Below are 12,241 nucleotides of genomic sequence, written 5' to 3'. Positions count from 1 at the left end.
GTTACGCCCACGGTGCTGTCTTGGATTGGCTCTTCGGATGCATAGCATTGATTGGTTCATTTTGGGGGAAGCCCCCCTCACTGGCTCTGTATGTGTTCTAATAGACAATCTATTTGGTTGTCATACCATTCTAATCCCCTAGGGGGCAACAGACAACCAGCAAATACAGTCTTATCATTCATTTTTGCTACATTCCAACTATCTCCTTATATTGTTATTATTTACATACTATAATTTATTGCATTAATAAAACTCTCTTGTCAGCATCTATATTTCATTTAGCATAATAGAAAATGTACAATTTGATACCAAACACCAATGTTTTATAGTCATATCACATCAAAGTAATTCCTATACATTCATATTATTATATTTTAAGACATGTATTTAAAGTTTCCTAAACATTTAGTGCATAACCATATAATATGACTTGGGTCACCCCATGCAGGCAATCCCGTATTAGCATCTTTTAGCCCCATCTGGAAGACAGAAAAACAACAATATGTTATATTTCAAAAATGGGATTATTACAATTGTTATTTAATCAATTACAAATCTGAATTGTATTTCCCATATATATATATATATATATATATATATATATATATATATATATATATATATATATTTTTTTTAATACAATACTGAGGTATGTTTTACTTGAAATCTAAATACAAGTTGTATTTCAACAGTGAATTTTTAGAGTCACAATGTAGACATGTTTCTTTGTTAGCCAGCATAGATGTGGATCCAGCACAAAGCAGGGACAATGTAGCACTTAGGTGAAGACAGTTGGATGCTCTGAACATGTTTGTAGATTTGAATCATTCCCACAGACGGACCGTCCACTCCTCTAGATAGGGGAACTCTTTATGCAGGCTTTCTTTCTTTGAAGTGATCTTTTTAAGATAACTGTCCCAATTCATCAAAGGAATTGTTTTCAAAAGGTCTGCAATGTCTCCCAGATAAACAATGAGAGAGGGGGTTTGTTTATCAGCCAAGAATCATTTGGCAGATAGGACTGCAATCTACAGTAAATATAACTGATGCAAATAGTCTCATATATAATTAATCCTGTGGTCTTATCATAAATCTATGTGCAGATAAATATACATATATATATATATATATATATATATATATATATATATTATTTAATAATACTTAGATATCCTGACAGTAACAAGCAATTTGGGGATCAATATTTGTATCTTATGGGTTGCACTTGTGTATTATATGAATCACTGTAGTTACTTTGGATGATTTTAAAAAAACAATCAGCCAGTATAATATTTTTTTTAAAAAGAAAAAAATACATCTATTGGCTGATTTGAAATTTGCTTAAAAAAATCAGCCAATAGAACTGCCACGACACCCCTAAAAAGGGAGAAACTGATAGGGAACACACTGCAGGACAAGACACTGAGGAGGAGCCTCCGCCGAGGACAAGAGGAGCTGCTGCCAAGGACCAGAGGAGCCACTGCCACTTTTTTTATTGTATCTGATGAAGGATGTAGATGAGCTCTTGGATTATTATTTTTTTCCCAACTTGGATTTTTTCCCCCCTGTGGATTACATCTGATGAAGAAAGAAGAAGACTCCTTGTAGTTTTTTTTAACTTGGATTTTTTTTTACAAGGCTTTTTTTTTGTTTTCCCCTGTGGATTACATCTGATGAAGGAAAAAGAAGATGCTAATAAATATGTGTTTTTGATGTTTACTGATGTTTTGTTTTACTGTTGGTTTATTTTTTGTTATTTCTTGTTGTTAGCTTTTGTTTTATTGTTTGATTATTTTTTGTTGTTTCTTGTTGTAGGATTTTGGTTTAATCTTTGTTAACTTTGTTGTGGTTACTTTTTGTAAGGTTTTGGTTTTATGTTTGTTAAAGGGACACTCAAGTCAAAATAAACTTTTTATGATTCAATTAGAGCATGCAGTTTTAAGACGCTTTCCTTTTTATATACACACTTTCTGGGGAACAAGATCCTACTCAGCATGTGCACAAGCTCACAGGGTATACGTATACTAGTCTGTAATTGGCTGATGTCTATCACATGAAACAGGGGACTGGAAAATAGGAGAACAAAATAATTTGTCAGAAAAAAAATCTACTGCTTATTTGAAATTCAGAGTAGGTGTTATTGCATTGTCTTTTTATTATGTACTTGTTAATTATGTAATTCTACTGCATTGAGTGTTCCTTTAACTTTGTTGTTGTTTCTTGTTGTGGGATTTTGGTTTAATGTTTGTTAATTTTTTTTGTAGTTTCTTGCAGTGGGGTTTTGTTTGCTTATGTTGTTTTAGGGTCTAATAGTGTAATGTTGTTGGGTGCTTTAGGGGTTAATAGTGTAGTGAGGTTAGGTTGGGAGTTATGTTGCTTTAGGGGTTAATAGTGTAATGGGGCTAAGTTGTGAAGGTTGTGGAGGGGTGATATTGATTTATGGGTTAATAGTGTAGTGGGGTTAGGTTGTGTTGGGGGTTATTTCGCTTTAGTGGTTAATAGTGTAGTGGGGTCCGGTTGTGTTGGGGGTTATTTCGCTTTAGTGGTTAATAGTGTAGTGGGGTCCGGTTGCGGTGGGGGCCCAGAGTCAGAACTTTTTTTCATTTTCTGTGATGAGATTTTTTTAGTAAAACATTTTCTGCAGTGTCTCTGAGGAGCTGGTGTTGCTGTGTTTTTTGCCGTTACTGGGTGTGCATGAGGACAGGTTCATGTACAGCCTCGCACTGATGTCTGCTGTACATTCCCACAGTGTCAGTTTGCCTGGGAACCTGCTCTACTGTACTGCTGGGGTCTACATGCTTAGTTTGGAGGGGCTGCTGAGCCATGCTTATACTGCTGATGTATAACATATGCTTCCTAAAGGACATACACACACATACCCGTTATACACACATATATACACAGACATATAGATATACACACACACAGAGATACATACACACACACATACACATATACACACACACAAACACAAAAACATATATACACAAACATATAGATATACACACACACAGAGATACATACACACACACATACACATATACACACACACAAACACAAAAACATATATACACAAACATATAGATATACACACACACAGAGATACATACACACACACATACACACACAAAAACATATATACACAAACATATACACACACATAGGTACATATACACATACACACACACACATATAAACACCTACACACATACATATATACACACACAGACACCCATACACATATACAGACACACACAAATACATACAGTATACAACAGAAGTGAGTACACCCCAGTGCAATATCACTTAAATGTGAAATGATTCAGAATTGTATAACCTAACAGTAACTGCATTACGTCTAAGTTTTACAGTAGGGTATTTGCTCTTATGTAAAATTAAAAACTAACAGTTTAGATTTACTATATTAAAAATACCGGCCCCAAAGCAGGAAATCAATGCAACAAAAGTTAGTGCAACTTTCATTACTGACATTCAAATTTATTTATTTATTTTTAAATACTTTGCAAGTTCACCTTTATTTTTGATGACAGACTCAATCCTCCTTGACATGGAAGAAACCAGTGTTGTACAAATTTCTGGAGAGATGTTCTGTCCTTCTTCAGAGATACATTTTTTTCAGCTGCTCTTTGCTGGAGAGGTTGTGTTGCTCTACCATTCTCTTTAAAATACCCCAAAGGTGTTCTACTGGATTCAATTCAGGTGACCCCCAAGGCAAAATGTCTGCTGAAAGGAACACAGGAAAATTCAGGCTTGCACTTAAAAAATTTTTTTTTTGTTAATTATGTTTTATTTAACAGGTTTCTTTCATGCATTATTGCTTTATTTAATTTTCTGGCAGCATACCACCGGTGTTCTAACATTTTCCCGGACCCATAGGAATGCAGGACCGCGTCACATTCTAATAGGTCCGGGAAAAATTTAGACCACCGACCTACATTGTAACCTTCCCCCAGCCCCCCTCCCCTCAACACAGAACCAAGGCGTACTCCCAGGGCTCCCCGGTGTCTGTGGACTCAAAGCATCAGGTTCCATCTGGGCACCATGAAGGAAGTAAGGGAAGGCGGCTTCAAAGGTGTTTCTTTGGCTGTTCCTGGGAGTGCTGCAGAACGCCCACAATGTGACATCACAGCAGCAGGGCTCCCGGTATAAAAAAAGTTAACGTGCAGGATCATAATTATTTCTGGACACCTGCAGCTTGGAGTGGCGCCTGCAATATCCTCCAACGAGTGTAAGGCCACGGCAGCTCTTTCCTTCCCCAATAAATAGTAGGTGGCACCCTGACAATTAAATTTAGTTTTGGTCATTCAGTTATAGTGATCCAAGGATTATGGCTTGTTTAAATTTGCTCGATAGCTGCAACTTGATGGTCAGGGTGCCACCTACTATTTGTTGGGGAAGAAAAGAGCTGCCGTGGCCTTACACTCGTTGGAGGATATTGCAGGCGCCACTCCAAGCTGCAGGTGTCCAGAAATAATTATGATCCTGCGCTTTAACTTGTTTTTTATACTGGGAGCCCTGCTTCTGTGACATCAGTGTGGGCGGCCTGCAGCGTCCCGGTAACAGCCAAAGAACACTTTTTGAAGCCGCTTCCCTTACTTCCTTCATGGTGCCTAGATGAAACCTTACAACCTCATAGCTGAGGTAATCTTGATCCTGTGACAGATCCCTTTTAAATATAGCACAACTTTGATGATGTTTCATACTTTGCAATATGACCAACCACATAAGATACCTATATTATAACTATTAACCCCTAATCTGCCGCTCCAGACATCGGCGCCACCTACATTATATTTATTAACCCCTAATCTGCCGCCCCCAACGTCGCCGCCACTATTCTAAATTTATTAACACCCTAAACCTAAGTATAACCCTAACCCCCCTAACTTAAATATAATTTAAATAAATCTAAATAAAATTCATATCATTAACTAAATTATTCCTATTTAAAACTAAATACTTACCTGTAAAATAAACCCTAAGCTAGCTACAATATAACTAATACACTACATTGTATCTAGTTTAGGGTTTATTTTTATTTTACAGGCAAGTTTGTATTTATTTTAACTAGGTAGACTAGTTAGTAAATAGTAATTAACTATTTACTAACTACCTAGTTAAAATAAATACAAATTTACCTGTAAAATAAAACCTAATCTAAGTTACACTAACACCTAACACTACACTATAATTAAATTATTTCCCTAAATTAAATACAATTAAATGAAATTAGCTAAAGTACAAAAACAAACACTAAATTACAGAAAATAATAAACAAATTACAAGATTTTTAAGCTAATTACACCTAATCTAATCCCCCTAACAAAATAACCCCCCCCAAAATAAAAAAGCCCTACCCTACACTAAATTACAAATAGCCTTTAAAAGGCCCTTTTGCGGGGCATTGCCCCAAAGTAATCAGCTCTTTTACCTGTAAAAAAAATTACAAATCCCCCACAACATTAAAACCCACCACCCACACAACCAACCCTACTCTAAAACCCACCCAATACCCCCTTAAGAAACCTAACACTAACCCCTTGAAGATCACCTTACCGGGAGAAGTCTTCATCCAACCGGGCCGAAGTCCTCAACGAAGCCGGGAGCAGTCTTCATCCAAGCCGGGCAAAGTGGTCCCTCCAGACGGGCAGAAGTCCTTCATTCAGTCGGCATCTTCTATCTTCTTCTATCTAAATTTCTTTTAGTGTTTGTGATGCGGGAGGGCCTCGGTTTAGGGGTTAATAGGTAGTTTATGGGTGTTAGTGTACTTTTTAGCACTTTAGTTATGAGTTTTATGCTACGGCGTTGTAGTGTAAAACTCTTAACTACTGACTTTAAAATGCGGTACCAGTCTTGACAGGAGAGGGTCTACCGCTCACTTTTTGGCGCTATGTAAGTCCTATTGGAAAAAGAGGATACACAATTTATGTAAGTGGATTTGCGGTATTTCCAAGTCTGGCCAAAAAAGTGAGCGGTACACGTGACCTGTACCTGCAAGACTCGTAATACCAGCAGGCATTAAAAAGCAGCATTAGGACCGTCCAACGCTGCTTTTTAAGCCTAACGCACAACTCGTAATCTAGCTGTAAGTATATATCAATTATTAAGTTAAAAACGCTATAATGTAACTGTGTCTTTTCTTAGGTAATCAAAACCAATGTGATAGTATGTATCTCTAACGGTTTGTATCAAACCGCTACTTCGAGTGCTAGGTGCTGAGATAGAACGCACACGATCCTCCTAGGCCACGCCCACCGACGCGTTTCTGTCACTCAAACGTGACTTTGTCAGGGCTTAGGGCCAGCCCAGTGTACAGCTACGCTTCTTGTACTTTTTCTTTTCCATGGTAACGCAATTAATCATTTGCGGAAGGTTGGCAATATTATTTATGTCATTGTTTATACAGTTAGGCATTGATGTATTTACAAAAAATGTGTCTAGGTTTTAGAATATGCGAATCGAATTTACCATTTTGTGAAACCATGTTGATTCTTTACAGACAATTTGCGCAATTTACTTGAGTATGTAGGATTATAGAGTTCTAGGTATGTACCAATGTCTATGAACTATGAGCAACTTTTTGGATGACTATATACTCCATGCTTGAAAACTATGTATATGTGGCCCATGTATACACCCATTTTATACCATATATTAGGCTAATCTAATACAATAGAAGATATTGAATTTGGATCTATAGGACCAATACTGTATATATACATTTTACAATCAATTCCTTAGATTTGGTTATAATTGGCATGATATTGTAAGTAAGTAAAGGCTAAGTATTTTGTGAATTATCTTGTTTTAAGTGGTATTATTAAGGTAGTTATTAGAATCAAGTACTATCAAATTTATGCATTTTATATGTGTGATTTTAACAGTGGGAAATATATTTCAATACAATAGATGTGTTCACTCATTTAATGGGAAATTGTGTGTTATACATGTAATTTGCCCTATATATATTCCTCCCATACACATGTGCTGTTGCTTCAAATTGCCCCTTACAGGTTACATTCCTTACTCCACATTTGCCCTTCACATATCAATTTATTTGATCATAGAGTTCGTAATAGATAGATCACAACTTCATAGATAAAGTCCCATAAATTGATATTTAATAATATTTATAGGAAATCGCCTCATTCAGGCCTTTTGGTGCAACTGATTGTAACTCATGGATCCATCTACATTCTTTTTGCAGAAGTATTTTTGTAATGTCACCCCTTCTTCCTCTCAATTTTATTTGCTCAATTGCAAAAAAACAGAATCTCATATTTGTGTCCTTGATGTACAGTGTTCATGTGTTGTGTCACCGGTACATTGCGGTTCGATTTGATGTCACCTATGTGTTCTAATACTCTCGTACGTAATTCTCTGGAGATTTCCCCAACGTATATTCGAGGACATTTGCATATAGCAATGTAGATCACTCTTTTTGATCTACAGTTTAAAAAATCTGAAATTTCATATTTTTTACATGTTTTTGGGTGTGTGAAGATTTTTGTCGGGGCCATATTTTTACACGCCTGACATCTGCCACATTTATGGAAACCTTTTGTTTCTTGTAGTCATGTTCTGGCTTGTTCTTGTGAGTAGTGACTGTTCATTAGGATATCTTTTAGATTTTTAGATCTTCTATGTGTTATCACTGGTTTTTCAGTAATTACTTCTGTAAGGTCTTCATCTTCCTGAATCACATGCCAGTGTCTCTGAATGATATTTCTAATGAAACTGTTTTTCTCATCAAAAGTTCCTATTATTCTTAAGGTCTGTGGCTCACTTTTTTGTGTAGTTGTACTTGCGTATTGATTTTCCAGCAGTGGTGATCTATCTAGAGCTTTTTAGGCATCTGCCTGGATAGCCCCTTTCTTTAAATCTTCGTCTTAATTCATTTGCTTCAGATTCAAAATCCGCTTCAGTGCTACAGTTTCGTCTTGCCTGTAGATACTGTCCGTAGGGAATACCCATTTTTTGGTTTCTTGGATGGAAGCTACTCCACTGTAGAAGGCTGTTAGTAGATGTTTGTAAAATCAGTATGTGTACCTGTCCACAATATAAGTACATCATCTATGTACCGGATGTACAGGTCCATATGTTTCATATATGGATTCATCTCCTGATTTAGTATGTTTTTACTTTCGATTCACCCCAAGAAGAGATTTGCATATGTCGGGGCACAGCATGTGCCCATTGCTGTCCCCTTTTTTTGCAAATAGATACGTTTGTTGAACAAAAAGTAGTTGTGTCTTAATATAAAGTATAACAAATCAATGATGAATTCATCCTCTGCATTACCTTTTGGATTGAGTATAAACTTTCAACATCTATGCTTGCTAGCAAAGTATTTTCATTTACTGTGATATCTGTCAGGCATTTTAAGACATATTTTGTGTCTTGTACATGTGATGTAAGAGTGTACACAAAATGCCTTAGTTTTTTATCAATAAACACGCTAACATTTTCTGTAAGACATCCATTCCCAGAGATTATGGGTCTACCTGGGGGGGCTTTCATATTTTTATGGATTTTCGGGAGACTGTAAAAAGTTACACATAAACAAATATTCTGCTTTAGTTATTGCTCCTTCCCTAAAACCTCTATCTAGAATAGATTTTAACTCTTTGGTGAAAATTTCAGTTGGATCTTGTTTTATGCATTGTCCAGAATATCGATTACCCACACTACCTCCATGTCCACATGGCCCTTATGTTTTTTAATTAGTAAGACACTCATTTTTTGGAATACGTGATCTATAGGAGTTTGGAGGTGCACATACCCCTCTCTGATTATCCATTTGAGTACCTTACCCACTGTTTTTGTCTATTTGCATATTTGTTAATAAAGTCACTGTACATCAAGGACACAAATATGAGATTCTGTTTTTTGCAATTGAGCAAATAAAATTGAGAGGAAGAAGGGTTGACATTACAAAAATACTTCTGCAAAAAGAATGTAGATGGATCCATAAGTTACAATCAGTTGCACCAAAAGGCCTGAATTTCCTATAAATGTTTTTATAAGATTAAATATCATCAATTTATGGGACTTTATCTATGAAGTTGTGATCTATCCATTAAGAACTCTATGATCAAATAAATTGATAAGTGAAGGGCAAATGTGGAGTAAGGAATGTACCCTGTAAGGGGCAATTTGAAGCAACAGCACATGTGTATTGAAGAAATATATATAGGGCAAATTACATGTATAACACACAATTTCCCATTAAATGAGTGAACACATTTATTGTATTGAAATATATTTCCCACTGTTAAAATCACACATATAAAATGCGTAAATCTGCTAGTACTTGATTCTAATAACTACCTTAATACCACTTAAAACAAGATAATTCACAAAATACTTAGCCTTTACTTATTTACAATATCATGCCAATTATAACCAAATCTAAGGAATTGATTGTAAAATGTATATATACAGTATTGGTCCTATAGATCCAAATTCAATATCTTCTATTGTGTTAGATTAGCCTAATATATGGTATAAAATGGGTGTATACATGGGCCACATATACATAGTTTATAAGCATGGAGTATATAGTCATCCAAAAAGTTGCTCATAGTTCATAGACATTGGTACATACCTAGACCTCTATAATCCTACATATTTGAGTATATTGCGCAAAATGTCTATAAAGAATCAACATGGTTTCACAAAATGATAAATTCGATTTGCATGCTCTAAAACCTAGACACATTTTTGGTAAATACATAAATGCCTAACTGTATAAACAATGATATAAATAACATTGCCAATGCGGTGTAACACCTCCGCAAATGATTAATTGCGTTACCATGGAAACTGAAAAAGTACAAGAAGCGTAGCTGTACGCTGGGCTGGCCCTAAGCCCTGACGAAGTCACGTTTGAGTGACGGAAACGCGTCGGTGGGCATGGCCTAGGAGGGTCGTGTGCTGTCTATCTCAGCACCTAGTACTCGAAGTAGCGGTTTGATACAAACCGTTAGAGATACATACTATCACATTGATTTTGATTACCTAAGAAAGGACACAGTTACATTATAGCGTTTTTAACTTTGATAATTGATATATACCTAGTTTGGTAGAAAATCCGGCCAATTGATTAATGCTATATAGCGAATACACTAACCCAGACTTTTGGTAGTTACTTCCCACCTAGTAAGACTTAGTAATGCTTAATATAACACTCATAATATAAAGACTGTTTAGAACAGGCAATTATGAGAATCATCTTTCAGTGTAATACTGACATTAATCCAAGAGATTCAACATAAGTACTAACATATCTCACTAATATTCTATACTTGCGTGCTGTGATATGTGCATTAAGTTTGTATGAATCTATAATTAGCATGTGTGCGATGATATGTGAATAAGATTGAACTAGCAGATGTGCAAAACTGTGATACAAAGGAAAGAAAACTGTGTTTCTAGCTTCCCCACAATCTAATCGATGACCCACACTACCTCCATGTCCACATGGCCCTTATGTTTTTTAATTAGCAAGACACTCAATTTTTGAAATAAGTGATCTATAGGAGTTTGGAAGTGCACTTACCCATCTCTGATTATCCATTTGAGTACCTTACCCACTGTTTTTGTCTATTTGCATATTTGTTAATAAAGTGTTATTTTTAAAACTTTATATATTTGATAATTCAGTGTTTAATTCTACACTTGGCTTAAATGTCAAAATCTCCCATAGTTCCCTAATCCTTCTCCATATAAAATACTAAAGTATATATGATTGAAATAATAAAAACAAATAGGACCCACTGCATCAGAAAAGCTGTATAAGAAAGGCGAGTGAAGGGAAGTTGCCTAGGCTTTGCAACCAGTTGAGGAACTCCAGGAGCCAGCCGTACCTGCTGGGCCCCTCCCCCAAGTGGTTACCTCCAGGTCCCGTTCGCACCTGCGACCTTGAAAGTTCAGTCACTGTTATTTTGCTTTCTTTCTATCTAAATCCTGTATATATATATATATATATATATATATATATATACACACACACAAAAAAAACGTAAATGCAGGTATATTAAAAATAAAAGGTTCTTCTAAGTGAAGAACAAAGGTATTTAAAGTATTTCTTAATGCACCTTCAGCTTTAGTGTAGTTGGCCTAGCGCACCTTCGGGTTAGCGTACGAGCTAATGCAGCTAGGGTTACTACGTGTCTGGGAATGACCCGGACAGTTCGGGTTTCCAAGTGTGTTGTCTGGGTTTTGAAGGTGGATTAGGACCGTACATGCAATTGTCCAGGTTTGGTATAGTGTGATGATTAGTGATGTCGCGAACTTAAAAATTTCGGTTCGCGAACGGCGGACTCGAACTTCTGGTATTGTTCGCGAACCGGCGAACCGCGCGAACCGCCATTGCCTTCAATAGGCAGGCGAACTTTAAAACCTACAAGGACTCTTTCTGGCCACAATAGTGATGGAAAAGTTGTTTCAAGGGGACTAACACCGGGACTGTGGGATGCTGGAGGGGGATCCCTGGCAAAACTCCCATGGAAAATTACATAGTTGATGCAGAGTCTGCTTTTAACCCATAAAGGGCCTAAATCGCCTAACATTCCCAAATTGTTTGCAATAACGTGCTTTAAAACATCAGTTATGATGTCGTATCTATCAGGTAGTGTAAGGGTTACGGCCGCTTCACAGTGACAGAGCAAACTCCAAGTGTAACGCACCGCAAACAACCGCAAACAGTCCATTTGCACAACCACGAGATAGATAGATTTGATAGATAGATACATAGAGTACATAGCTCAATCGATGCAATATACATATGATCGATACAAATTACATAGATCAATAGATGCAATATACATTTGATAGATACGACTTACATAGATCAATAGATGCAATATCCATTTGATAGATATGAATTACATCAACCAAAAGATGTAATATACATTTTATAGATACAAATTACATCGATCAATAGATGCAATCTACATTTGATAGATATGTTTGATAGTTAGATCGATTTGATAGATAGATTTGAAATATATATAATTTCCCTGACAGAGTATAACAATAAGACATGCGGTCTGTGACCCGTGGTGTGTTAAGTAGTACTATTCTTAGCAGTTTACTACAACCTGTTACTCCCCCTATCGGGGGAGGTCTATATGGCCTTCATTTTTGGAACCGGGAGATGGAAGAAGATGATTGGTCTGTCCTCCTACTTCAAATTTGTCCAAAACACAAGTGGTTG

General features: G+C 36.4%; 1 long non-coding RNA gene across 2 annotated transcripts in view; it reads right to left on the bottom strand.

Moving 5' to 3' along the window:
• The window catches only part of LOC128645249 (uncharacterized), a 107,126-nt gene that overhangs the window by 72,733 nt on the left and 22,152 nt on the right, over nucleotides 1-12,241 (bottom strand). The window contains exon 2 of one of the 2 annotated variants that reach the window (XR_008400089.1): nucleotides 3,534-3,744. This is a non-coding gene — a long non-coding RNA (uncharacterized LOC128645249). Of the gene's footprint in view, nucleotides 1-3,477; nucleotides 3,745-12,241 lie in introns of those variants that run through there. The other variant, XR_008400090.1, reaches the window with a different exon arrangement.

Source organism: Bombina bombina, chromosome 1 (genome assembly GCF_027579735.1).
Source record: "Bombina bombina isolate aBomBom1 chromosome 1, aBomBom1.pri, whole genome shotgun sequence".
NCBI lineage: Eukaryota > Metazoa > Chordata > Amphibia > Anura > Bombinatoridae > Bombina > Bombina bombina.
Note: the sequence above shows the minus strand (reverse complement) of the source record. Positions and strands in the feature narration are given on the sequence as shown.